At 43.0% G+C, this 24704-nt stretch overlaps 1 protein-coding gene across 2 annotated transcripts in view; it reads left to right on the top strand.

The window, feature by feature from the left end:
- Positions 1 to 24704, top strand: part of EPAS1 (endothelial PAS domain protein 1) — an 89057-nt gene that overhangs the window by 5428 nt on the left and 58925 nt on the right. The window contains exon 2 of one of the 2 annotated variants that reach the window (XM_058428732.1): positions 22877 to 22913. The exons of the other annotated variant lie outside the window; for it this stretch is intronic. The gene's annotated coding sequence lies outside the window, so the exon portion shown is untranslated. The remainder of the gene's footprint in view (positions 1 to 22876; positions 22914 to 24704) is intronic. 2 annotated transcript variants of the gene reach the window in all.

Genomic DNA, 24704 nt, shown 5'->3' with positions numbered 1-24704 from the left:
CCAATATAGTGAAACCCTATCTCTACTAAAAATACAAAAAATTAGCCAGGCGTGGTGGTGCATGCCTGTAGTCCCAGCTACTCGAGAGGCTGAGGCAGGAGAATCGCTTGAACCCGGGAGGCAGAGGTTGCAGTGAGCCGAGATTATGCCACTGCACTCCAGCGTGGGTGACAGAGCGAGACAACGTCAAAGAAAGAAAGAAAGAAAAGAAAGAAAATATAAAGAACTGACAGCCTACATGCTTTTCTGTAGAAATCTAATATTTTGAAGCGAAAGAGAAGCTCTGAGTAGCATTTCAGGTAATAACCGCCCCCCCTCCCCAACACACACATAAGCACACACAATTATTTAAGAGTATTATGTGTATTTAGAGGTTGAGAAATTTGTTCCTAGTGTCCCCGGAACCACACAGGGTAGGTGCTGACCACCAGCTTAAAGACTGGCTCAGAAGGAAGGTCAAATGGGAGAAGGCAGTCTTTGAGGGATAACGAGAGGAAGGAAAACACACAAGGCTCCTTATAGTGTATTCCTTATCATGTCCTTCGACACCATACACAGGAAGGCCCCTGAAATGGAATGTTTGCTGTTCTTTATACACTTGCTTTGGGTGGGGACATGGAGAGGGAGCTGATGGGGCGCCACAGACAACAGGGGTAGTAATTTCTGTTCCCCTGAGAATATCAGTGGACACAGCTATGACTCCAGGAAGGCCAAGAAGGGAGAGGGAGCTTCTTAACCAGGCTTTGTGAATGGGTTTCAGAGGCTGGCGTGTAAATCTCTGGAAATGTGTGCAAGGCATTATGTATAGAAGCAACTTGTTCTGGAGGAAGTCTGTTCAGCTCTCAATAGCCTTTCAAAGGTTCTAGGATATGGAAAAGGCAAGCCCTTGCTCTTGGATGTCTGATTTGGTGACTGCCTTATGTTTCAGAATCTTTCTGTTCAGATCCCAGACAGTTCTTGTGTTTTACTGCCATTGCCTCTCCCTGTGGTGGAGAATGGGGAGGAGGATGGTGCGTGTATCTAGTAAAGGTTCTGAGGTGCTGCCTAATCTTCCCTGTCCCTGGCTGGCGTGTCTGTCCACCTACATGTCTGCCCTCAGTCTTGGAAGGATGGGAAGCCAAGTACCCTGCACAGGGTAAATACTGGTATGATTCATTTTGTTAATGTTTCTGAAAAATGACTGTGAAAACAAATTTATCCTCAAATGTTCCATCATCCTCAAACAGTTATTTGGACGACCTTCATGTTCTAGGAATATATGTGGTCTTAATAGAAATTATATTTTGCATCAGGACAAAACAAAAAACTATGACAGTCTTATTTGTGCCAGTGCCGTCCTCAGAACTTTACATGGATTCACTTTTTAATCCTGTGAGATAAGCCCTGTTATTATCCCCACTTCATTGATGGGAAAGCTGAAGTCTAGAAGAGTTAACTGCCCAAGGTCATATAGGTAGCACGGGCAGAGCTGCATTCAACCTGAGTAAAGGAGGTCCCCAGAGTCTATACTCTCAGTGGGTGTTCCATACGCCCTTCTCTTACTGAAGATATCTATAAAGTATTTAATACTGCTTCTGACTCACAATAAGTGCTCTATAAATGATAACTGCCTTTGTTGTTTTCCTTATAATTATTATAATTACTTTTCTTTTTTGTGATTTATCACTTGCATCAAACCTCACAAGCAGATAGGGATTCAAGATCTGAAAGGCCAACATGGAACTCCTTGAATTTCTTATTTTTCATGGGTTTTCCTAGACCCTGACAGGAGGTGGTTCTCTCCTGCCCCAAGAAGTTCAAAGCTTTCCACCTCCCACCCTTCGCTGGTGGCAAGACTTCAATAATTACTTCAGCCTTCGGACTCCATTGTGCAGGAGAACCTGTTAGAAGCTCTTTCCTCTGTGGCTTCTGAAGAACCATCAAGATGCACAGGACTTCCTGTGGCTCTTTTGATCTTTTGAAATTGCAAGCACAGGAAGGAAAGAATGGATAGGGGGATAAAGAATAGCTATGATTGTTGTGATAATAGCATGTTGCATTTCTATAGAGCCCTTTCGCTGATGAGCCCTGAGCCTTCACAGCCATCGCACTGTTGGCATCTGCACTGTGAACCTAGAGGGTACCTTGGGTTTTTCTAGTGCCATCAAACAATTGCATTGACACATACCTTAATCAAGAGAGAAGCAAGCCGTGTTGGCAACTGTGCGTCACAGTCCATGTGGTGGTCATCCACGGGGTGCCCCTAACAGCATCTGTAATTTTCAAGTAGATGTTGGGTGTAATTTGGTGACCCTTGTGTGTTCCCACTGTTGGAAGCCCCAGAACTGATCTGATGAAAGCATAAAGTGAAGAAGAGTGGCGAGACCCTTTGTGAGATACCTGGAGCTGAAAAGTCAGGTGTGGAATGGACAAGAATGTTATCCACTTCTAAGTGACCTTGTTTTTTCTAATTTCTTAAGAAATACCTGTTTGCTTGACTGCCTTAGGCTGTTTGCAGGGGCCACTTGTACGTCAGCAAAACTCTTACTAGATGACATCACTGCCAGAAGTTCCACATGTTTCCAGGAGGCACATTTCCCACTGCCCCCACTCCCCCGAACTTGGAAAGATTCCTCAGTTTTAAAGTTGTAAGTAATTTCCATGCCAGATAATGATCCTGTGAACAGATCCTTTTCTCATGTGGAAAAATATTTCAGAAAGGGTGTCTTGTCAATGAGAAAAATGACCCCATTAAAACATATGTTTATTTGCCATGTACTCATCTGACGTTTTCTCAATTCTATAAAGCCATGGAAGTGGATTGTTAGAAGTGTCTTATACACCCCTAGTGACTTCTTGAACTGTCTTCCCCCATCCCCAGCCATGGAACTCTCCAGTTAAAAAAACTAAGAGATAAGTGGTAGCAATCATAACAAATTAGTGATTTTATCTGGTTAGGCCGTGTAATCAAACACATGGGCAGGAAAGTGGATCCATTATGTTGTACTCATGATTGTGGTGCTGAAGGTAACCCCCATTGCCCTGTAGGCTGCCCCCAGAAGCAGGGGGTACAGCCAATAGTATTCTTAGAAGTTAATTCTGTAATGGGTTTAGTTGAGTTTTTTGGTCTCATTTTTAGTCCGAGGTGCCCCGATGTTGGCCTGTGACTATGGGGAGTCAGTGGTTTGTTATGAATAAGAGGACACATGAGCTGAATCTGAGAAAGTTCAGAAGCATTTTATAAGTGGTTTAAAATACATCCATTAAAGTATATGATTATTTTTTGGTAATCATTTAAATCATTGTGCTGTGTGTCTACCCAGACAGTATTTATCTTGCTCTCGATGTTGTATTAGTATAGTATTAAAAAAATACACATATTTTACTCTTGATAAAAACTTTGCATACTGTCACTACTTTGTATATGATTTTTCCTGACTGCCTCTGGGTAGAGGGCAGGGAGCAAGAAGACCAGCATGCTTTCCTTCCTTTATATTTGGGAAATGGAGGTGCTGAGAGAAACAAGCCACACTGTCTGAAGTAAAACCTAGAAGTGGACCTGGGTGTCCATGGTGAGGGAAGGCCCATATGTACCACCTTGGGCTCCAGTTACAAGGTAATGAGCCATGAGCACAAAAGGGTGACTCAAAATTCAATGCCAACCATTCTCATTACTAATGAGTAATTACAGCAAATATTTACAGGCCTCCTTCCTACCTTTACGACTTCCTGTTACTGAAGCACTTTGGAGTATTGAGAAAGATTGTCCTGGAAAAATACGTCACACACAGTTGCAGGAAAGAGTGCCTTTAAGCACACATAAAAACTCGGTTACTTGGCTTTGTTTTTGAATTCCACACAGAAACAACAGAAAATTGTGCCTTTTGAGGGACCACTTGAGAATCCTTCCTTCTGCATTTCAAGACAAGATTTAAAAAATCACATATATCAAATATATGGGGAAATGAGACACAATGTTTTTAGAGAGTGTCTAGAAATAATAGGACTGTGCAAATTAGTACAGCAAAATTTTGGGTCAAAGCATGGGTCATTTGGTAAACTCTCTTTATGAATATTACCTCTGCAATATTTTTCTAAATGAAAACAATCACACTTAATAGAGTTAATCAGGATGGGAGCTAGAAGCATATAATTCACTTTCCACAGATTGGAGTAAATCCTCATAATGCCCCTTTCCTGTATATTTAGTTTAAAAAGCACTCCAGTGAGATTGCTTTCGCAGTAAGTTTCTGTAAACCACTGTACCCTTGTATTTCTCTCCTGTGTTTCCAAGAGTTCTCAGATGCTATTTTCGAATGGCAGCATTCACCCCAGAGCTGGCTGAGGTCGACGAAGCTAATTTTGGTGCCTTGGTGCCCAGGGTGAAGGGAGAGAGAAGTCCTCTGCAGAGCCGAAAGGACTCTCAGGGGCCTGGGTTTGGAGCAGTGTGGTGTTGCTGGACACACCACATTTCACCTTTAGAACTTTTATTTGTGTGCTTGCACAACAAATGTTTACCCAGATATTAAGATAAGGAAAGTATGAAGGTCACATTTCACTGGTGACAAGAGAGCTTCTATAAATGTAACCATATCGTTGTGCAGCGGGAGTCTGTCTTTTATTCTGTACCCGGGACTTAGGGGGAATTATTGGTGGGTGGGGCATGGGAGTTGAGGCCCTTCTTGGTTTTTTGGCTTTCTTGCCATCACTGTGTCTTGCCTCAGCTGACGTGCCCCTCCCATTTGGTAAGGGCCTTTGTCATGGTCAAGACATCTAAAGAAATCCTAGTCTGTGTGGCTGGGCACTGTGTGGTGCCCTGACTCTCTGGAGTCTTCCAGAGTTCCATGGAAATTAATGCCCCTGTGCATTTCCCTGCTGACTGACTGGAAGGCACCCTGGCTGCTGAGATCGCTTTCCTGGTCCCCCAGAAGAGGTCCACATGGTGCTGATCCTGCAGCTGTTTTAGGCCTCCTCAGTGGGATTGTCCTGTCCTTGGAGCACAGACAATCTTCAGAGTGGGATAGGGGTTTCTTTTGTGGATTTGGGTTTCTCTTAGGGATCTCCAAAGATTAGCTAGACACTCAGGGCCTCAGTAAAGACATGGGTCCTTGGCCTAGTTTTCTTCCCAAGGGCAGCCACCATGGCAATGGGAGTTCACCTTGCTGACTGCAAGGGACCCCACCTCACCTCTATCGCCCATTCACCATCACTCACTGTGACTCCTGAGTTCCTAATACACAAGCCTCCTCTCACAGCCTCAAAGGCAGTGCTGCAGTACTCATTCCCACTTCTATTCCCTCACACTAGCTCCTCCACCTGGATGCTTTTCCCCTCTCTTCCTATTCAGATAGCTCCTACTTTTCTATTGTGAGCCCAGGCTTCCTGAAATCTTACACAAAATCACTAAGGGAGCGTAGAAATTTCCACAGTGGCACTCCCACTCCCTGCATTACTAGCTTTTGGTTGTTTGCCAAAGAGCCTGCTTATATTTCCTTGTTATCTAATGACACTTTATTTGTTTTTGCCTTTCTAACAATATAGCATGTTCCTGAAGGCCAAGGATGTCTGATTTTCTGATGTGCCCTAATACCTTGCTTGCTTTTTTTTTTTACTCTGAAATCATTCTTAGTTTTTTTAAAAAGATAATAGAATTGCTTTGTTCATGTCCCTTGGGTTACTTGGAAAGCCTGCCTCACAAGCTCTGCTTTCTTTATTCATGTAGATTTGACCCCTTTACTTATTTCCCTTTAAAAAGAAAGAAAAAGGAAAAGAAAAAATTTGGAGGACCACAGTCAGGTCTTATTGATACATAACTTTATATCAGATGCAAACATCAGGTTAGTATTATATCAGTGCTTCACTTCAAGAATGCCTTATACACTAAGGTGAGTACAGCCAAACAGAATACTCCAGCTTAATCTCAAAGTTAAAAGCAAGATGGGGAAGTTGTGCAAGAGAGCACTAGCTCTCAGTTCAGAGATCATCTTCCCTGGGAAGCCTTCCCTGATTAACTGCACATTGGTTACCCCTGTGTTTATATATGGTCTTCAGTCTGTATTTTATTTGTATGATGCTTTTACAACTTGCTTTTGAAGGTTGGGGGTGGCGTATGTCCCTGATCACCACTCAAGTGGTAAACCCTTCAAGAGCAAGGACCCAGTCATTTTTTCCTGTTCTTTTTTCCCCACAGAAGTCAGAATAGAGGTCTCTTTAGGTGCTCAGTAATTATTTGTAGATTGAGTAATTCTGTCTATGTCAGGAACTTTGGGAGTTTGGTGTAGAGAACTGGAAGCACATGTAGACACTTTGCTCACATCAACCTAACTTATCCTCATTGGTTATCCACCATGCGTATAGCAGGGTCTGTGGGAATCATCACTGTATGTAGATATTTATAGGTTCCCTCCCAAATTCAGGTGCTATGCTGTAAGGTGAGGTTACAAAGAGGCATTAGATGGACCCTGCACTCAAGATGTCCTAAAATGATTTGTTTAAGCAATATAAGATGGTTTATGTTAATGGATGTCCAAGCTGCCTCTACAATGTTGCCATCTTGTTAGGAAGTCAAAACCAACTCAGATAAAACATTGAGCAAACAATGGAAGATTGATAGTAATTAAGTGAGAGTGAGTAAGGGTAAATAGATCTTGTGTGTTCAGAATAGTTAGGGAAGTGATTAGTGGAGATTAGAGGGAGGTTTACTGGAGGAGCATGAAGACCTAGGTCTGTCTTGAAGATTAGGTAGAATTTGGATAGGCAGATGAGTATGGGGCATTCCATTTGAGATGAATTGCATAAGTAAAATGAGAAGGCAGGAATAAACAGAGTGTGCAGGCCAGGACTGGTGAGCCAGTTCCTTCCAGAGCTGGATCTGGAGCTCTGTTAGCAGAAAGGAGATGAGGACCAGGCCTGGGCTGGTGTTGGGAAGTTTAGGGGCAGGCCTTCCTGAGTCATGTTGTGATGGAATCTTTGGGTTGCCTTGGGGCCATGGGAGCAGTGCATGCCTCTTCTGGTACATGAGAAGCTGCTCAGGGCATCTCCATCATTAGCCCTCCAACCAGAAGCCTAGCTCTAGTGTGAACACCAAGTGGGTGGTTGGAGGAGGCCATGATTTGTCTTCTATAATATTGACCTCAAAGCCTCCCCTGCTAGCCCTTATTAAATCAGGCATGTGTGAATGTGCCCAAATCACTCTGATATATGTTTCTTTTGGGCCTGTACCACTTCTCAGGGTAATAAACACCATGTCTGAGTCTCCTAGTCCACGGAGTGGGAGCTGGAAGAGGACAGCTTGCTGTATCCTAAAATAGCAGTGACCCTCATCCCCATGTTCTCTTTCTGATGGTAAAGCCTCTGTCCCCCTCATTATTTGATAAGGCTCTCATTCTGTCCCTTTCTCATTCTGGATTCTAGGTTTTTGACTAACCATTATGGAAAGAGAACAGTCCCTTCAATATCCCACTATCTGTAGGGCATGACACAGCCAAATCCAAGTCAGGCCATCCTTTTTATCAATTTCTACCAATAACTGTTCATTGTACACCCTGTACGGAGCACTGCAACCAAGCTGTTCCTTGACCTTCTCCTTTCCTAGTGTTTGGTCACAACATTCCCTAAAGCCCTAACTCAAGTTCTTGGGATGATACCGCCAGAAGAGGGAGAAAAGGAGCCGTCTTACGGAAGTCACCTGGGTAGAGCAGCTGGGGATTTTTCCCTCCTCGAGCAGGTGTAACCTTTCCCCTGGAGGAATTTAGAAACACTTAAAGTCATACCTGAACACTGTGGGCCAGGCCTTGGCCAGAGATCCCAAGTCACCGGGGAAGATTCCATTCTAGGGACCAGTAGAGGCCAGCGGGTCTCATCCAAGTCACTTTAGCTCACTCTGTCCACTGGTACTTTGAGGGAGGCTATATAACTCCTGAGTACTTTTGGCTTAGAATTGAACCTCACAATGACAACTGCATGTTTCGCCTTTTTTTTTTTTTTGAGATGGAGTGTCGCTCCGTTGCCCAGGCTGGAGTGCAGTGGCGCGATCTTGGCTCACTGCAAGCTCTGCCTCCCGGGTTCACGCCATTCTCCTGCCTCAGCCTCCCCAGTAGTTGGGACTACAGGTGCCTGCCACCATGCCCGGCTAATTTTTTTGTATTTTTAGTAGAGACGGGGTTTCACCGTGTTAACCAGGATGGTCCCGATCTCCTGACCTTGTGATCCGCCCGCCTCGGCCTCCCAAAGTGCTGGGATTACAGGCGTGAGCCACTGCACCCAGCATGTTTGGCTTCCTATTCCTTTTCTGTCCCTCTAGTAATCAATAAATGCTTGTAGAACTGGGAGACTGCTGCCTGGCCCAGGCAGGATTGGTTTGTTCAATGACTCGCTCCACAGTCATTCTCTGCTCATTGCCTACTCTGTGCAGGCTGCTGAGCCTCAGGCCCGAGAGCAGGGAAGGGCCCTCTACAGTTAGGTGGAAAGGAGCCTGGACTGTCAGAACCAGGAAAAGACTGCAGGTGCCAGAGAGCTTTGGAGCACAGCGCAGCCCAAACTAGGGGACTAGTCTCAAGAATCTCCTAAGAACTCCCCTAGGCTAGAAAGTGTTGTTTACCCAAATCTTGCCATGGCTAGAAATTTGAGTCTAGCATCTACCTTCTCACAGCTCCAGGTGGACCTCCAGAAGGAAAAGGAAGATGTCCTACCAAGCTAACCTGTGACTAGATACCTGTTAGGGTGTGACACCTGTGAACATACCCATATCTATTCCTTTGTGTTCATTTCCTTTTCTCTTCCTTTTTAAAGTAAAACATCCTTTTGAAAAGTTCCAACTTTGCCTTTGCTGAATCCTAGCAAGTACTTTTCCCTACCTTGGCTAGTGAGATGTTGAGACATGGGCACACCTGAGGGTGGTGTGGTCACTGTGGCCACCAGCCAGCCCAAGGCCTTGGGAAAGCCTGGTGAGCAGAAAACCCGGGCAGAAAGGAATCTGGGTGACTGTGAGCATTGATCTCTTTGTTCCTCTTTTGAGCACATTTGAAACCATTTTCCATACCCAAATCAACATAATCTTGGTGATTCCAGGCCACCTGTATCTCCTTGTATGGCTCCAAATATTACCAGGGCAATGACGACAACTTAATTCTTCTTAAGTTAGATCTTCAGGGCCAAGGCAGAGTACATGTTTATTTTGGAGAGAGACAAACTTTCACCCACTTGAATTTCTTTGCCTCCAAAATTAGCATTGGGATGACCACAGGGTTCTGTGTTTCTTGGCTTTTATCTTGCCAAACGGATTGTAAATGCTCCCGAGTCACCTTCTCTTTTTTTGTGTCCCTGGCAAAGCCTACCTCCACATGGGGTTCAGAGGAGCTCTCAAGTATCTAGGAGTTTGAAAGACTTTTCTAGATCTTTCTCTGATGTGTGTGACCTAGAACAGGTAATTTAACCTTTCTTTCTTTAACTCCTTTCCTAAATGGGGTTCGACATATTTGCTGCTTTCTCAGAGTACTATTATGAGTTTGAAATGAGCTAGAGTTTCATAAAACCATGCATTTTTAAAGTCTATTATATTTTAAAAATCACTTTTGCAACTATTATCTCAATAGACCTTTGAAAAGTTTAAAGGGCAGACCTTCAAGGCATCATTATTAACAAGCACAGCAATATAATCATTAGGCACATTATTGCCTGTTGATGTGATTTGGCTGCAGTTGGAAGGGAGCCTTAGGAAAAGCTAGGAGACTCTTGCTCTCAGGCCTTTAAATTTCTTACCTGGCTGGGATTTTCAGAATTACTAGTTTTTACTAATAATGAATTTTGGGTATGAGTTCTATTTTTGCCCATACCCTGAGATGTGAGGAAATCTGATTATACCCAAGAGACCAAGGACACTTCCAGGATTCTAGATAAAGGGTCTGACCAGTTATGCTCCTTTCTACATCTGGCCTGTTTTTCCCTCCCCTGTGGAAATGGAGATGGTTTGTGCCAGATGTGATTCTGTCAAGAATGGGAATATCCCTTCAACTCAGCACATCCAAATCTCTAAACCTAAAGAGCTACATCTGTACCATGTCTGCTCAGGTCCTACTTGTTGCTTTGCATCTTATGAGCAAGACCTAATTGTGGGCTCCCAAAGAAAGCAGATGACTTGCCCAAGGTCTTTAAGAGGTCAGACAGCTACTAGCAGATAGAGAAACAGAGTGAATGTTGACACCTAAAAGATACCTTGTCCTTCTGGTGTTACTAGAAGTGGGAAAAAGGCTTTGAGTGCAAATGCCTGGCTGTGCTACACATACTGACCATGAGATGTGACAGGCCACTCAGCTCTGGCCTCTGATCCTTCATCTATAACATCTCTGATGCCCCAATGCCTAAGCTTGCTCATCCCTCAGCCCCACCCATGAGGCTGGCCAGCTAACTTCGGCCTTCAGGTCTCAGCTTAAATATCACCTCCCTAGGGAAGCATTTTCTCACCTCCTTTACTTAACCTCCCTCCTGTTCTGTTTTGTTTTGTTTTGACAGCACTTCCCACATATTGTAATTTATTTATTTATTTATTTATTTATTTATTTATTTTTGAGACAGTGTCTCACTCTGTCGCCAGGCTGGAGTGCAATGGCGGGATCTCAGCTCACTGCAACCTCTACCTTCCAGGTTCAAGCGATTCTCCCACCTCAGCTTCCCGAGTAACTGGGATTACAGGCGCACACCACCATGCCAGACTAATGTTTGTATTTTTAGTAGAGACAGGGTTTCACCATGTTGGCCAGGCTGGTCTCAAACTCTGACCTCAGGTGATCTGCCCGCCTTAGCCTCCCAAAGTGCTGGGATTACAGGCGTGAGCCACGGTGACCAGCCCCGCATGTCGTAATTTATTTGCTTATTATCTGTCACCTTTGCTGCCCCCTAGTTTGTAAGCTTCATGAAGGCAGGGACCATGCATTACATGCTTACTACCATATCCTCAGGGTTTGGGGTGGTGCCTACACACAGGAGGTGCTTCTTAAATGTTTGTTAAGTGAAATAATCTGGGGTTGTTGGGTCTTTGTCTTCAACATTATTATTTCTTCTATTTGTTCAGTGCTTAATTTTTTTTCAAAGCTCTTGATGTAGATTGAAGCTTTTGTCATTTTTCTCATATAGATGAAACAACTGAGGCACAAAAATGTGATCACAAAACCAGAGAGTGGCAGTGCCTACCTGAACAGCTCCCAGACCCAGACTCTTTCCACAGACCCATGCTGTCTCTCTTGGCACCTTATTTTTCTGTCGTGGTGATGTTATTGTTTATCTCATTTGGCAATGTTTACACCAGAGGAGTAGAGGCCATTGTGTGTTGGTGGCGTCTGGAAATACACAACAGAGTCCCAGGAGAATGCCACTGTCGGTTCTTACCACAATTAGCAATTGTCAGGCCAGGGGCAGTGATTGGGTGGGTGTCACTCTCTACATGGCTGGCTCTGCGTGTTGAAACGCCACTGCCTGTACCTCCACAGATACCAAAGGGATTGTGGGTCCTAGGACTACAGCCCCATTTCTACCCAGCCCTGGCTATCCGTCCACTCAGATCTAGGTCCTTTCTGTTTGGGAAAACGTCCTGTTTGTGTGGCCTGCTAGACAGCAAAGGCAAGTGCTAACCAGCTGGATGATCTCTCTGGGCCTCAGTTTCCCCATCTTCAAAATGGACTAGTATGTGGGAACCAGTCAAAGTTGGCTCAGAGATCCCCAGTAGGGTTCTAGCTCCATTGTGAAATAAATTTCGAGTGGAGCCTGGTCCTGACTCCTGTTTTCACATGCTCCCTTAGATGGAAGGAAGGTGGACAATTAAAGATGATTGGTGGGGGATTGGAGGAAGGAACTCCCCGTTCTCCAAGAGGAGGTTCTGTTGGAGTAGAGGGGCAGAGACTTGGAAGTCGCTGTTGGGCATGGCCCAGCCCACTCCCATGACAGCAGCAGGACCACCACCCTCAAGAAGGAGGTGGGCTGTGGTATGAGAAGGTGGGCTGCCCAGTGGTTTCTACAAAAAGGGATAGTTGTGCTTGCAGGAGGGGTAGTGTCTCCATCTCCTGATGCCAGGGAGAAGGAGGCAGGCTGCTGGGGTGACGGAGAGCACCCTCAACTAGGTCACACTGCACTCCCTCTGTGCCTCAGTTTCCACTTTTGTTAGATGGCTGATTGGATCTCTGCCCTGCCAGTTGGAGTGGGGCTTCCAAAATATCAACTACTGCAAAAGAAGAGGTTGTGGCCACTGTGACTCATATACATGTACATGAACGTATCTGAAGTTTTCAGGGCTGATACTGATGTGAGACAACCCATGCAGGCAACCCGGAGGAATTGTGTCCCTCACTCTGAGACAGTGAGAGCGGACTGAGCTGGAAAGCTGGTGGCCGTGAGAGGAGCAGGTTTGAAAATCACTGAATGAAGTCATGTTGTACAGAGGGGGCGGGGGTGCATACTGTGGGACGGAGGTGAGTCACAGTGCGTAAGTGTTGGGGAGTCACCTTGAACTTGGGCCAGAAGAGTAGAAATATTGAGACTCGGGTTTATCTGCCTCACATCAGGTACATCAAGTTCTGGATGGCTGCCCAGTGGCCAGAGACATGAGGTGGACGGCTCCCTTTTGCTGCCCTGGGAAGGCTTTCTGCTGGCTTCGGCCCCACTGAGCAAAGTCTGCTTGTTCACTGGAGTTCACACAGACTCCTTGCCAGGCCTGCCCAGAATCCTGTCTCCTCTGACTTCCTGTGCTCTTGCATAATATTTCCTTGCTCCTTGAATGGCTGGCCCCAGTGCAGGAGCAGCTCACTCACACTGCTGGACCGAGGGCAGGATGTAGAGGGAGGACAGGGATCTGCAGACGTCACCCAGGGGTGCTCTGGGCTCTGAGGGTGGAGGGCAAGAGGGGCAGAGCCCCCTCAAGTTCTTTGGAAGATTATAGCACAAGGGGAGTTAGGAAGGCCCTGGGACCATGTGCACACACATCCTTCTCCATGAATTGTCTCTCCTGTAAAATTATTTTTAAAGTTGCTAAGTTGTTTTCTTCTGATTATAAAAAATATACATGTTCCCCATAAAAAGTCATAGTAAAAGAAGGCATGGAGATAAAAATCACCAAAATTCCACCACCCAGAGATAACCACTGTTAACTCTTTGGTGAACATACTTTTCTCTATCATGAATATTGATATATAATTACAGAATATAGGCATACTTCTAAGATATTGTAGGTTCGTTCCAGGCCACTACAGTAAAGTGAATATCACAATAAAACGAGTCACATGATTTTTTTGTTTCCTCGTGCATATGAAAGTTGTGTTTGTATTTTAGCATTATGTCTAAAAAACAATGTACATAACTTTTTTTTTTTTTTTTTTTTGGAGACACAGTTTCACTCTGTTGCACAGACTGGAGTGCAGTGGGGCAATCTTAGCTCACTACAACTTCTGCCTCCTGGTTTCAAGCAATTCTGGTGCCTCAGCACCCCCGAGTAGCTGGGAGTACAGACATGTGCTACCACACTCGGCTAATTTTTGTGTTTTTAGTAGAGATGGGGTTTTGCCATGTCGGCCCAGGCTGGTCTCGAACTACTGGCCTCAAATGATCTGCCTGCCTCAGCCTCCCAAAGTGTTGGCATTACAGGCACGAGCCACCGCACCTGGCCAACAATGTCTATACCTTAATTTAAAAATATTTTATTGCTAAAAGAAATGCTAACAATCATCTGAGCCTTCAGCGAGTCATAATCTTCTTACTGGGAGAGGTTCTTGCCTCCATGTCGGTGGCTGCAGAACTGATTAGTGTGATGGTTGCTGAAGGTTGGGGTGGCTGTGGCAATTCCTTGAAATAAGACAAGAATGAAGTTTTTTACATCAATAGAGTCTTCTTTTCATGAAAGACTCTGCAGCATGTGATGCTGTCTGATAGCATTCTACCCATAGTAAAACTTTCTTCAAAATTGGTGTCAGTCCTCTCAAACCCTGCCACTGCTTTATCAACTTAGTTGATGTAACATTCTAAATCCTTTGTTGTCATTTCCACAGTGTTCACACCATCTTTACCAGGAGCAAATTCCATCTTGAGAAGCCACTTTTCTTTTCTCATCTGTAAGAAGCTCTGACTCATCTGTTCAAGTTTTATCATGAGGTTGCAACAGTTCAGTCACATCTTCAGGCTCCACTTCTAGTTTTCTTGCTATTTCTTCCACATCTGCAGTTACTTCCTCCACTAAAGTCTTGAACCCCTCAAAGTCATCCATGAGGTTTGGAATTAACTTCTTCCAGACTCCTGTTAATGCTGATATTTTGACATCCTCCTGTAAATTACAAATGCTGTTAATGGTATCTAGAATGGTGAAGTCTTTCCGGGTGGTTTTCAATTTACTTTGCCCAGATTCACCTAGGAATCGTTATCTATGGCAGCTATAGCCTTACAAAATTTCCTGAATAAGACTTGGAAGTCAGAATTACTCCTTGATCCATGGGCTTCAGAATGGATCATGTGTTAGCAGGCATGAAAACATTAATTTTGTGCGTCTCCATCAGGGCTCTTGAGTAATTAGGTGCATTGACAACGAGCACATAAACATATGTGCTGTCATCCAGGTTTTGTTGTTCTACTGATAGAGCACCAATAAAGTAGATCTGGCATAATTTTTAAGAACCCTAGGACTTATAGAATGGTAAATAAGTCGCTTCAGCTTAAAGTCACCAGCTGCATTAGTTCCTAGTAAGAGAGTCAGCCTGTCCTTTGAAACTAGGGATTGACTTCCCCCCTCTTGCAGTGAAAATCCTAGATGGCATGTACATCCAGCATAAGGCTCTTTCATCTACACTGCATATCTGTTTAGTGTAACCACCTTCATCAATGATCTTAGCCAGATCTTCTAAATAACTGGCTGCCGCTTATATATCAGCACTTGCTCCTTCACCTTGCATTTTTATGTTATGGAGATGTCTTCTTTCCTTAAATGTAACGAACCAACCTCTGCTAGCTTCATACTTTTCTTAATGCAGCTTGCTTACCTTGTCAGCCTTCATAGAATTGAAGAGAGTTAGGGCCTTGCTCTGGATTAGACTTTGGCTTAAGGGAATATTATGCCTGGTTTGATCTTCTCACTAAGCTTAATCATTCCTTAACTTTTGATTTAAAGTGAGAGATGTGACTCTTCCTTTCATTCGAACACATAGAGCCCATTGTAGAGTTATTAAAATTGGTCTCATTTCAATATTGTTGTGTCTCAGGGAATAGGAAGGATTGGGGAGGGGGAGAGAGAGAGACAGACAGACACACACACACACACACGAACAATCACTGGACCAGTCAGAACACACACAACATTTATTAAGATCACTGTCTTATATGGGTGCAGTTTATGCCTAAAAACAATTACAGTGGTAACATCAAAGATCACTGATCGCAGATCATTATAGTAATAGCTATAATAATAATGAAAGTTTGAAATATTGCAAGAATGACCAAAATGTGACACAGATATGAAGTGAGGACATACTATTGGGAAAATGTCATGGATAAACTTGCCTGACAAACCTTCAATTTGTAAAAAGTGCAGTATCTGCAAAGTGCAATAAAGTAAGGCATAATAAAATGAGGCATGCCTATGTTTCTTAACCATTTAACATGTGTAAAACTGTGCTACCATTTTTATTTAGTTCCCATCTTGTTTTTGTGTTGCTGAGAAAGTGTTTGTTATACCCTAATCTCTTCTTTCCCATAAGCTCTATGGTTTTTAGTTTTGCATAGTGTAGTGATTTTTATGAGCTCATATGCCATGTTGTAGCAGAAATACTTGTAAATTCACATGACATGTCTCCCCTAAATTCAACATTAATTATTAGTTATTAATATTATTGTGAAGCACAATAAAATGAGGTATGCCTGCATTATCATGTTACATGTTATTGTGAAATGCGTTTTCTATATAGCAATATATCAAAACTGTCTCTTGCTACTAAGTCACAAAGATTTAATACATAGTTGTATTAAGTTCCACTTATAGAGGTATCATAGTGAAACCCTTATTCATTGACATGTCCAGGCTCAGAAAACAAGCTATAACCAGCCCAAGATTATTTTCAAACCTGAAAAGCAGCATCTTTTCTATATTTCTGACCAATGTGTTACCTGGAAAGCGGCATCTTTTCTATATTTCTGACCAGTGTGTTAGCTATGGTGCCCCAGAAATAGCTGCAAAATAAAAGGTTAAGTGCCATGTAGGCCTTTCTCTAGGCTTAGAATAATTCACTTGATTACATAGGAAGAGGCTGCAATGATGACAGCTTCCAGGGCTGAGCCAGACCTTACTCTGGGTAAAATGATCCTCAAAGCCCATATGTATGCTTTGAGCCAGGAGCTGCTAGCTGGGAGAACAAGTTTTTCTTCAGTGGTATTCCTGTGACCAAGATTTCAAATAAGCTCCATTTTTAATTTTAATTGGTTATTGTCCTCCTGAAGTTTTATGACACAATCTATATCCTTAAAAAGGCACTCCTTCTTCTTTATACAGTTGTTTTCATGATATTGAAAACTTTAAAGAAAGTATCATTCAGATTTGCTGACAGTGGAAGATTATTTTAAAAATCCAACTAGTTTAGATGAAAAAGGGTGCTATCAGTGTTTCTGTCTCATCCTTGGAAATTGTATATTTTTAAGGCTTGTGATTAGCTTTTTCTCCTCCATTGCTGATCGTGGTTGGAAGTGAGGCATAGATTTACAGTAAACTTTGATATAATGGTGATTCCTCTTCATTTTGGAGCCAGGTGCCTGCGGTATTTGCTTATTTTCTTTGATTCATTTTTAAATTGAATTGAATGTTTGATTTAATCAGAAGTTATAGTATGAGGCTGGGGATGATCGCTTGTGGTTGGGAATTGCTTGTAAAGTTTACTGTTTAGTCAAGACAAATCGTTTCCTAAAGCTCTCTTTTTCAGATTTTTTGTCTATGTGGGAAAGCATGATAATGCCAGTCAGTTTAAACATATTTAAGAGTTCCCAGGCATCTTTTAAAAGAAAAATTTGCAACAAAATTTGGCGACAGCAGAATGCGAGGATTTTGTCTCATTTTGTTTATAGTTGTCTGCTCTTCAGGCAAATGATCTATTACAACAATCTGAATAATTATAGTCTCTCCTTCAATTTATTCACCCTGGACTCCTTTTTCTAGAATTACTGGCCAGACTCTTATTACACCAAATTCCTTGACTCTATTCCCGAGGAATGAGGATGGGACTAGGAGTAAAAGTTAAAGAGAGAAACTAATTGTTGCCTGCTTTTCAAAGTTTTCGGTGTGTGGAAATTTGTTGATTTTGTAATTGCTCCCTTAGTTGGTCATTACCTGATTCTGGTGGGGTACTTGCCATGTGTACACATTTAGGGAGTGCAAAAGGACAGTAAGACTTAATTGGTCCTGAGAATTGTTGAACAGAACTTTGTTGAAATGGCTACTTCTGTACAATGCACATGGAGCAGCTGTTGGCATAGCAACTCCTACGTGGAAAAGTGCACGCTGCTTGCAGATGACTTTTGCAGTGCTCAGTGTTAATTTGATAAATGGCTTTTCTAATAGTCGTTTGTGGGCTAATGGAAAGATCGAAGCAAACCTTCATTAACGGAAGGGAGAATAGGGATTTTGAAGCCACTGGGTGAACACACTGGACAGCCAGAGCTAAATCTCCATTTTCAGCTGTGTTTCTTTTTCACAGCAGACATGCTTGGAGTGTGGCAGATGAAAGTAAATTAAGAAAACTGTCTGCCCGTGCCATTATCATCTTAGATTTCAAGCAGGGAGAGGTTTTGGAGTCCTTTCTATTCAAGATACTTACTTTGTGTGAGAGTTTAGTTTAAGAGTACTGTAGAAGCTTTGCATTATGTTGTCGTTTTCCTTTGCTGGTAGTGGTGGGGTTAAGGTGGTTAAATCATTTTTTATTGTGGTAAAATATACATAACAAAAAGTGTTTACCATTTTAACTATTTTTAAATATGCAATTCAGTGGCATTAAGTACATTCACATTGTTGGGCTACAATCACCACTGCTCATCTCAAGGACTTTTTCGTCATCTCAAATGGAAACTCTGTACTCATTAAATAATAACTCTTTATTCTTCCCCACATGCTCCAGTCCCTGATAATCACTATTCTACTTTCTCTATGAATATGACTATTCCAAGTAGATTGTATATATAGACATATAAAGTATTTGTCCTTTTATGTCTGGCTTATTTCACTTAGCATAATGTTTTCAAGGTTCATCCAAGTTACAACATGTATTCAAAATGTTATTTCTTTTTAAGGCCGAATAGTATCCTATTGTGTGTAGACACTTTGTTTATCTGGTCTTCTGTCAAGGGACATTTGAGTTGTTTCCACCCTTGGGTGTTGTGAATCATGGTGAACGTGGTGTACAATTTGAGTCCCTACTTTCAGTTTTTTTGGATATAGACCTAGAAGTGGAAATTCTGGATCATATGGTAATTCTGTTTATTTTTTTCAGAAACTGCTGTACTGTCTTCCATAGCAGCCATACCATTGTACATTTTCACAAGCAATGCTTAAGAGTTCCAGTTTCTTCATTTCTCTGCTAACACTTGTTATTTTCTTTTTTGTTTTGTTTTGTTTTGTTTTTGTTTTTAGATATCAGCCATCCTAGTGGGTGTGAAGTGGTATCTCATTGTGGCTCTGATTTGCATTTTCCTAATGATTAGTGATTTGTCTTTATAAACATATTGCCTGTTCCTCGCCCCCCGCCGCACCCCCACACGCCCAGAACAGCCTGCGTGGGAATGGAAATCACTGCCCCATTGTTTATACCTGTGAGGCAAACAAAGAATATCAACATAATGATATTTGAGAGTGAAAGGTGTCAGGGAGAGAAGGATGAAGGCACCATAAGGTTATTATATATAATAACCGGCATATAGGATATAGTACAGGCACCTCAGTAGACCTATTTTCAGTTCGTCCTGTGGAGCATGTGAAACTATTTTAAATAGAGGCCTTTGGGACTTAAGTAACTTCAACTCTCTGAATGAGGTTTAAGGCAAGCTTGCTGTGGGCGGATCTATCCTATATAATCCCTACTGATTTGGGTGATGTATAGGTACCCTTCCCTGAAATTCTTCCCTGAGAATAATTATTGTTGTCATCTACTACAGAATCCTGGGCCCACTTTCTTCCTTCTTCTTGGGGGAGGAAATCTCCCAGACATCTTGCCAAGCATTTGCTTAAGTCTTTGAACCACTGCACTAGCTAATTTCTCCACCTGAAACAATATACAGACCCCCCTCCTCTTCCCCACCCGCTAGGTTCTTTATGCTGGCAGCTCATATTTTTACAAGAAAAAGAAGTTAGAATGTATTGAGCACCTGCTATAAGCCTGGCACTTTGCTAGTCACTGTGTGGCAGATAACTGCATCAGTCATGACTGATAAAACGTAACTTCTATCCTTGTAAGTACTGCAGGACTTATTTGTGACTCTTCACAACAGGGGTTCCAAACCTTAGTGTGCATCAGAACTGCCTGGGGCTTATTAAAACTCAGATTGCTGGACCTCATCCCCAGAATTTCTTGCTCGGCCCGCAGGTCTGAGGTGGAGCCTGAGAGTGTGCATTTCTGACAAGTTCCTAGGTGATGCTGATGTTGCTCATCCCTGGACCACACTTTGAGAACCACTGCTTTCCATCACGCCTGTGAAATAGATACTATTCCCATTTATAGATGAGGAGCTGAGATGTAGAGAGGCCAAATGACTTGCCTCAGGTGTTGTAGACAGAGCCAGAGCCCAGATTTGAAGCTGAAAGGCCTCACTCCAAAGCTTCTGCTGTTTCCGTTATATCAGGGATGGCAAATGCATAGATATCACTTGTGCTTTCCTCACCTAATCCACCCCCACAACAGGCAATATTAATCAATCACAGCACCTCTAAGCCCAGAGGTGTCCTCGGAATCTTTCACACACTGCTCCTGACAGCCAAACCTACCCGTCAGTGGGAGCTGAAATTTGCAATTTCTGTACTAACCTGTATGGCCTTTCTAAAATGGAGACGTTACCAAGCCGTCAATCTATTAACAGCTGAAAACAAACCTTGTGTGAGCTCCAGTCTTATCTGCCTAGGAGGGAAGTGGGTGGTAGATTGCAGGCTGTGTGAAGCACAGCACTCCCATGGCGACCTCACGGATCATAACTAGAGTCTACACTCAGCACACAGGCAACACAGGGCCGTTACCCTTGAAAAGTGTAAAAGTCTAGACAAAGTTAATGAGGAGACTTTTTTTAAAGCTGCTATATTTTGTCTAATTCATATATGCTACATTTTATTCTAAAAATAGTTATTCTACTATTTGGCACTAAGTTTGGTGATGGGTATAAAATAGTGATCAATAAACAGTTGTTAAGAAAGGTAAAATAAAGTAGATGCCAAAGGCAACTGCGTCCACACCTGACGAGGTCTTTTAACAAATGGATGGGAGGAATAAACAAGACTGAATTATGTTTTTATATGTCTCGTGCACCTCACAGTTCTTAGCAAGGCCCATGGGCAGTAGACGCCCAATAAATATTTATCATATGAAACTACAAATCTTGCTTGTGAAAGTACCAAGCATAGGTGCATGCTGGAGGTAGGGAGCAGTAACCCTGAGAACAAACTGGTTTAAGGCCATCTCTGGCCAAACCAAGACGCGTTACAGAGCCTCTCTGATTCCTAAAGTCATCCATAGAGTGATGTCTTGCTTCTCTTCTTATGGCGTAAGAGACTGGTAGAAAACTGACCAAACTCATCAAGAGAGTAATATTTTTTTTTCCTCTGAAAACTGTGAATTGTATCAGATATTGCCACTATCATGCCCCTAGGTCAGTTGCTCATCTGTTTTCCACAGGGAAGCCAAAACAGAATTTTGCAAAGATATACATGAGTAATCAAAGGAAACTGACCGTATTGGGTGTGATTCTCCTGTCTTCTGAAATAACCCACCATGATCTTTTGCGTGTTTCTCCCAGCCCATACAATGTCTGGTCTCACCACCACCAACAAATATTTAGTCTAGGGCTACTGTGTATATAGGGCAACCCCTTGTCTCATTTGCTGTTTGTGCAGCTTAAAAGCAAGGGCAGGGTGAATTATGGTTTTTTCGTTTGTTTGTTTTTGAGATGGAGTCTCGTTCTGTAGCCCAGGCTGGAGTGCAGTGGTGCAATCTTGGCTCACTGCAAGTTCCGCCTCCTGGGTTCATGCCATTCTCCTGCCTCAGCCTCCCGAGTAGCTGGGACTACATGCGCCCGCCACCATGCCTGGCTAATTTTTTTGTATTTTTAGTACAGACAGAGTTTCACCACGTTAGCCAGGATGGTCTCAATCTCCCGACCTTGTGATCCGCCCGCCTCGGCCTCCCAAAGTGCTAGGATTTTTACAGGCGTGAGCCACCGCGCCCAGCCCGAATTATGTTTTTATATGTCTCACGCACCCCACAGTTCTTAGCAAGGCCCATGGGCAGTAGATGCCCAATAAATATTTATCATCCGAAACTACAACTCTTGCTTGTGAAAATACAAAGCATAGGTGCATGCTGGAGGTAGGGAACAGTAACCCTGAGAACAGACTGGTTTAAGGCCATCTCTGGCCAAACCAAGACACAGTTAAAGGGAGCATTTATGTCCCTATTTGGCTGTGATATGCCATGTAGACTGGGGCAAGACTGTGGCAGCCTGGCCAGGATGAAAACGCTCATCCTCGGGCTGCCCCTAGATGTCAAACTTTTTCCACACAAGTTTTCAAGGCACATATTAAAAGCAGTTACGTAAGTGGAAAACTAACTGCACCTTATAAAAGGCTTAACAGTAGAGACAGAGTCCTCCGTTTGGAGCTGTTTTGTTAGATGTTGAGAATAGAGAAGTCCAGAAGTGGTTGGTGTTTCTGCTCTACACTGAAAACGAATTAGGTTGGAGCCCATCTCACAGCCTTCCTTTCTTTCTTCTATCTCACCCAGCTTGGGCACAGGCTTTTGCTATACTGTTGGATTGGGCAGTTCCCCACTGATAGAGATGTTGTTTAATATTTAAGTATGTTGTGTAGCTCTTAACATCGAAAGAGAAGAAAAAAGGTCCAGTTTGTCTTTAGGGTGAGCTGACCTTTCCGGATGGAGCAGGGAAATCTCCTGAGGACAGGACTCTGGGAGGAATCCACTTCCCTGCTTAAAAAGCATGGTGAGGAAGGTTCCCTTGGGCTTGTTGGATCCAGTACTCTCCAGTGGGCAGTGCTCTGTATGTTCTAGGTTAGAGTCTTAGATAATATGGGATTTTAAAACCAGTATTGTATTACATTAGAATATTACTGCCCTTGGGAATTTTTTAGATAGTTCCTTTTGGGGAGAGAACTGTTTTGTCCTATCCATTGCAGATGGGAGCAAGAACATACAAAAGAGCATAAGGAAAAATTCTGCTGATGTGGGCATTTCCTTGAGGCTGAGGGACTAGGAGAGACACCAAAGGGTGTGCTTCATTCATGGTAATAGCCTCAGTGTAAGAATATCCTGTAGGCAGGCGAAGGATGACATGACTCACTTTGGGGGTGACCTCCTAGTAGTTCAACTGAGAATCCAGGCGGGGATAAGATCAGTGCAGGGTAATTGTATGGTAGCTAGTCAACCTTTCCATTGCTTAGCAGGAGAATTCTGGCTTTTGTGCTGGTGATGTCAGGCAGGTGTTGGAGGAGAAGTTCCATAACCATTTTCTCTGTTCCTGCCAACAGGAAAGCTCCACTGGGACATACACATTCACTTCCAGGGTGCTTTATATTCCATCCATAGCTGCTGCATGGATAAAAAATTTGGTGAAAAACTTGAAATCCTATTACCATGATGATCATTAGAACTCATGTTAGGGCTTTTTGTTTTTAAAACAGGGACACAAAGAAGAAACAGAAGGCTGCTATATACAAGGTTAGTGAAAGCCCCTTACCTTCACCCCATTTAAATCCTGAAGAGAGAAAATAGCTAAGTTGTAGTGATCACTTCCTGCAAAGAAAACCATAATTATGGCGCCTAGTTATTCTTCATATGGGGCAGCCTTGGAATAGCATGGGTGCTATTTTGAATATTTGAGAAAAGAGTGACATTCAATATGAATTGGAAATGATTCTGTGCTGCTGGGATTGGGTCAGTTCCTTCTAGGCATCAGTTGCCCCTGGGGATAGCCTAGTTCCCCCTCCTGTGTGAATTTGGGAAACACTCGAATCTTGTAGTTGTTGCTGACTCTCCCACCAGCAGGGAACCAACTTATGCTCTTGGGAGAAGCAGGGGGAGTGGGGAATCTGCTTTTCTCTTTAAGCTTCCAATCTCAACTGCCTAATAACAAGGGAATTAGACTATCAAGATTTCCTGGAGTGGCTTAAGTATGGGAGCCAGGATGAAGTCTTCTGTACACAGTGAAAGAAAATGGGGGTAAAAACCATGATGAATAGGTGCAGAGAGGAGTGGCTAGATCACCTGCCTGGGGGAATGAGCCTCCCACGTGACTTTAAGGTTGCGCAAGAATTGGGCAACATTTGGTCAGGGTGGAGAGGCCTTGACAAAGCATTTGTACTCCCAATAGATTCCTATCTCCTCCATGGGGAAAAACAAGTATTTAAAGTTCTACACAGTGTTTTAAGAGGAAGAAATGGATTGCCTTACTACCCTAGCATACTTCATTTGTACATATTTGGAGATCTATTCACTAAGCACCCACTATAGGAAGGGCACTGGGCTGAAGATCCCAGAAAATTAAAGGAGACACCTTTGTTTCTGCCCATAGGACGTATAGTCTAGTGGGGGCCAGGTAGGGGTAAGACAAGCATACAGGTGATCATACTCAAGACAGGAGATAGTAAATACCCTGATATGGAAATAGGGGAAATGGTTTTAGGGGTTCTGGAGAGGAGAAGTGAGAGGGAGGCAGTAAGCCTGCAGGCCCTGGAGCCAGATTGCCTGGGTTGTAGTCCTAGATTTACCACCTATGAGTTGTGGTATCTTGGAGAAGTTACTTAAACACATTGTACCTCTGTGGGTCACTGTTGTACCTATATCAGTAGATAATGGTTTACTGCCCATAAACATTGGTCTCAGCTTCAGGACCAGGAGGGGCCGTGCTGACCTTGAGCTAGTGACTTACAACCTCCAGGTCTCACTTTCCTCATCGGTACAATGAAGAGATTAGACTGGATAAATGCTAACATTTTCTTTATTCTAAAGTGCCATGATTTCATGGTTGAATATGTATTAAATGCCTGCTGTGTGCCCAATACTGTGTTGGCATAACGAAAAAGAGAAAAAGTAGAATATGTGGTCCCTGCCCTCAAGGAGCTATAATCTAAGTGAGGAGAGGACATTAATATACAGGAGAGTATTAGAGAATTAGAGAATATTAGAAATTAAAAGCTAGGTGGTATGGGCAGTGAGAAGATAGGAATAGAGATTTTAGAATGGACCAGAGTAGTCAGGAGATTTGATAGTGACCTATCTAATGTTTAGAACCACAGAGACTTTAGACAGGAGCTCAGACTTGTTTACAAATTCCATGAATTCTGAAGCTTGGAACACTGCCATTAATATTTAAATTAAAGTTGAACTGCAGAAAAACAAAAGTTACCTATTTGGAATATAAGGTGGGACAAAGTTTATAAAACTCCATGTCTAAAACCGGTAGTGTGGATGGAAGCTATAAAGAGGCTCAAACCAGCTTCCCATATATCC

The sequence above is a fragment of the Hylobates moloch genome, unplaced genomic scaffold (genome assembly GCF_009828535.3).
Source record: "Hylobates moloch isolate HMO894 unplaced genomic scaffold, HMol_V3 SCAFFOLD_15, whole genome shotgun sequence".
Taxonomy (NCBI): Eukaryota; Metazoa; Chordata; class Mammalia; order Primates; family Hylobatidae; genus Hylobates; species Hylobates moloch.
Note: the sequence above shows the minus strand (reverse complement) of the source record. Positions and strands in the feature narration are given on the sequence as shown.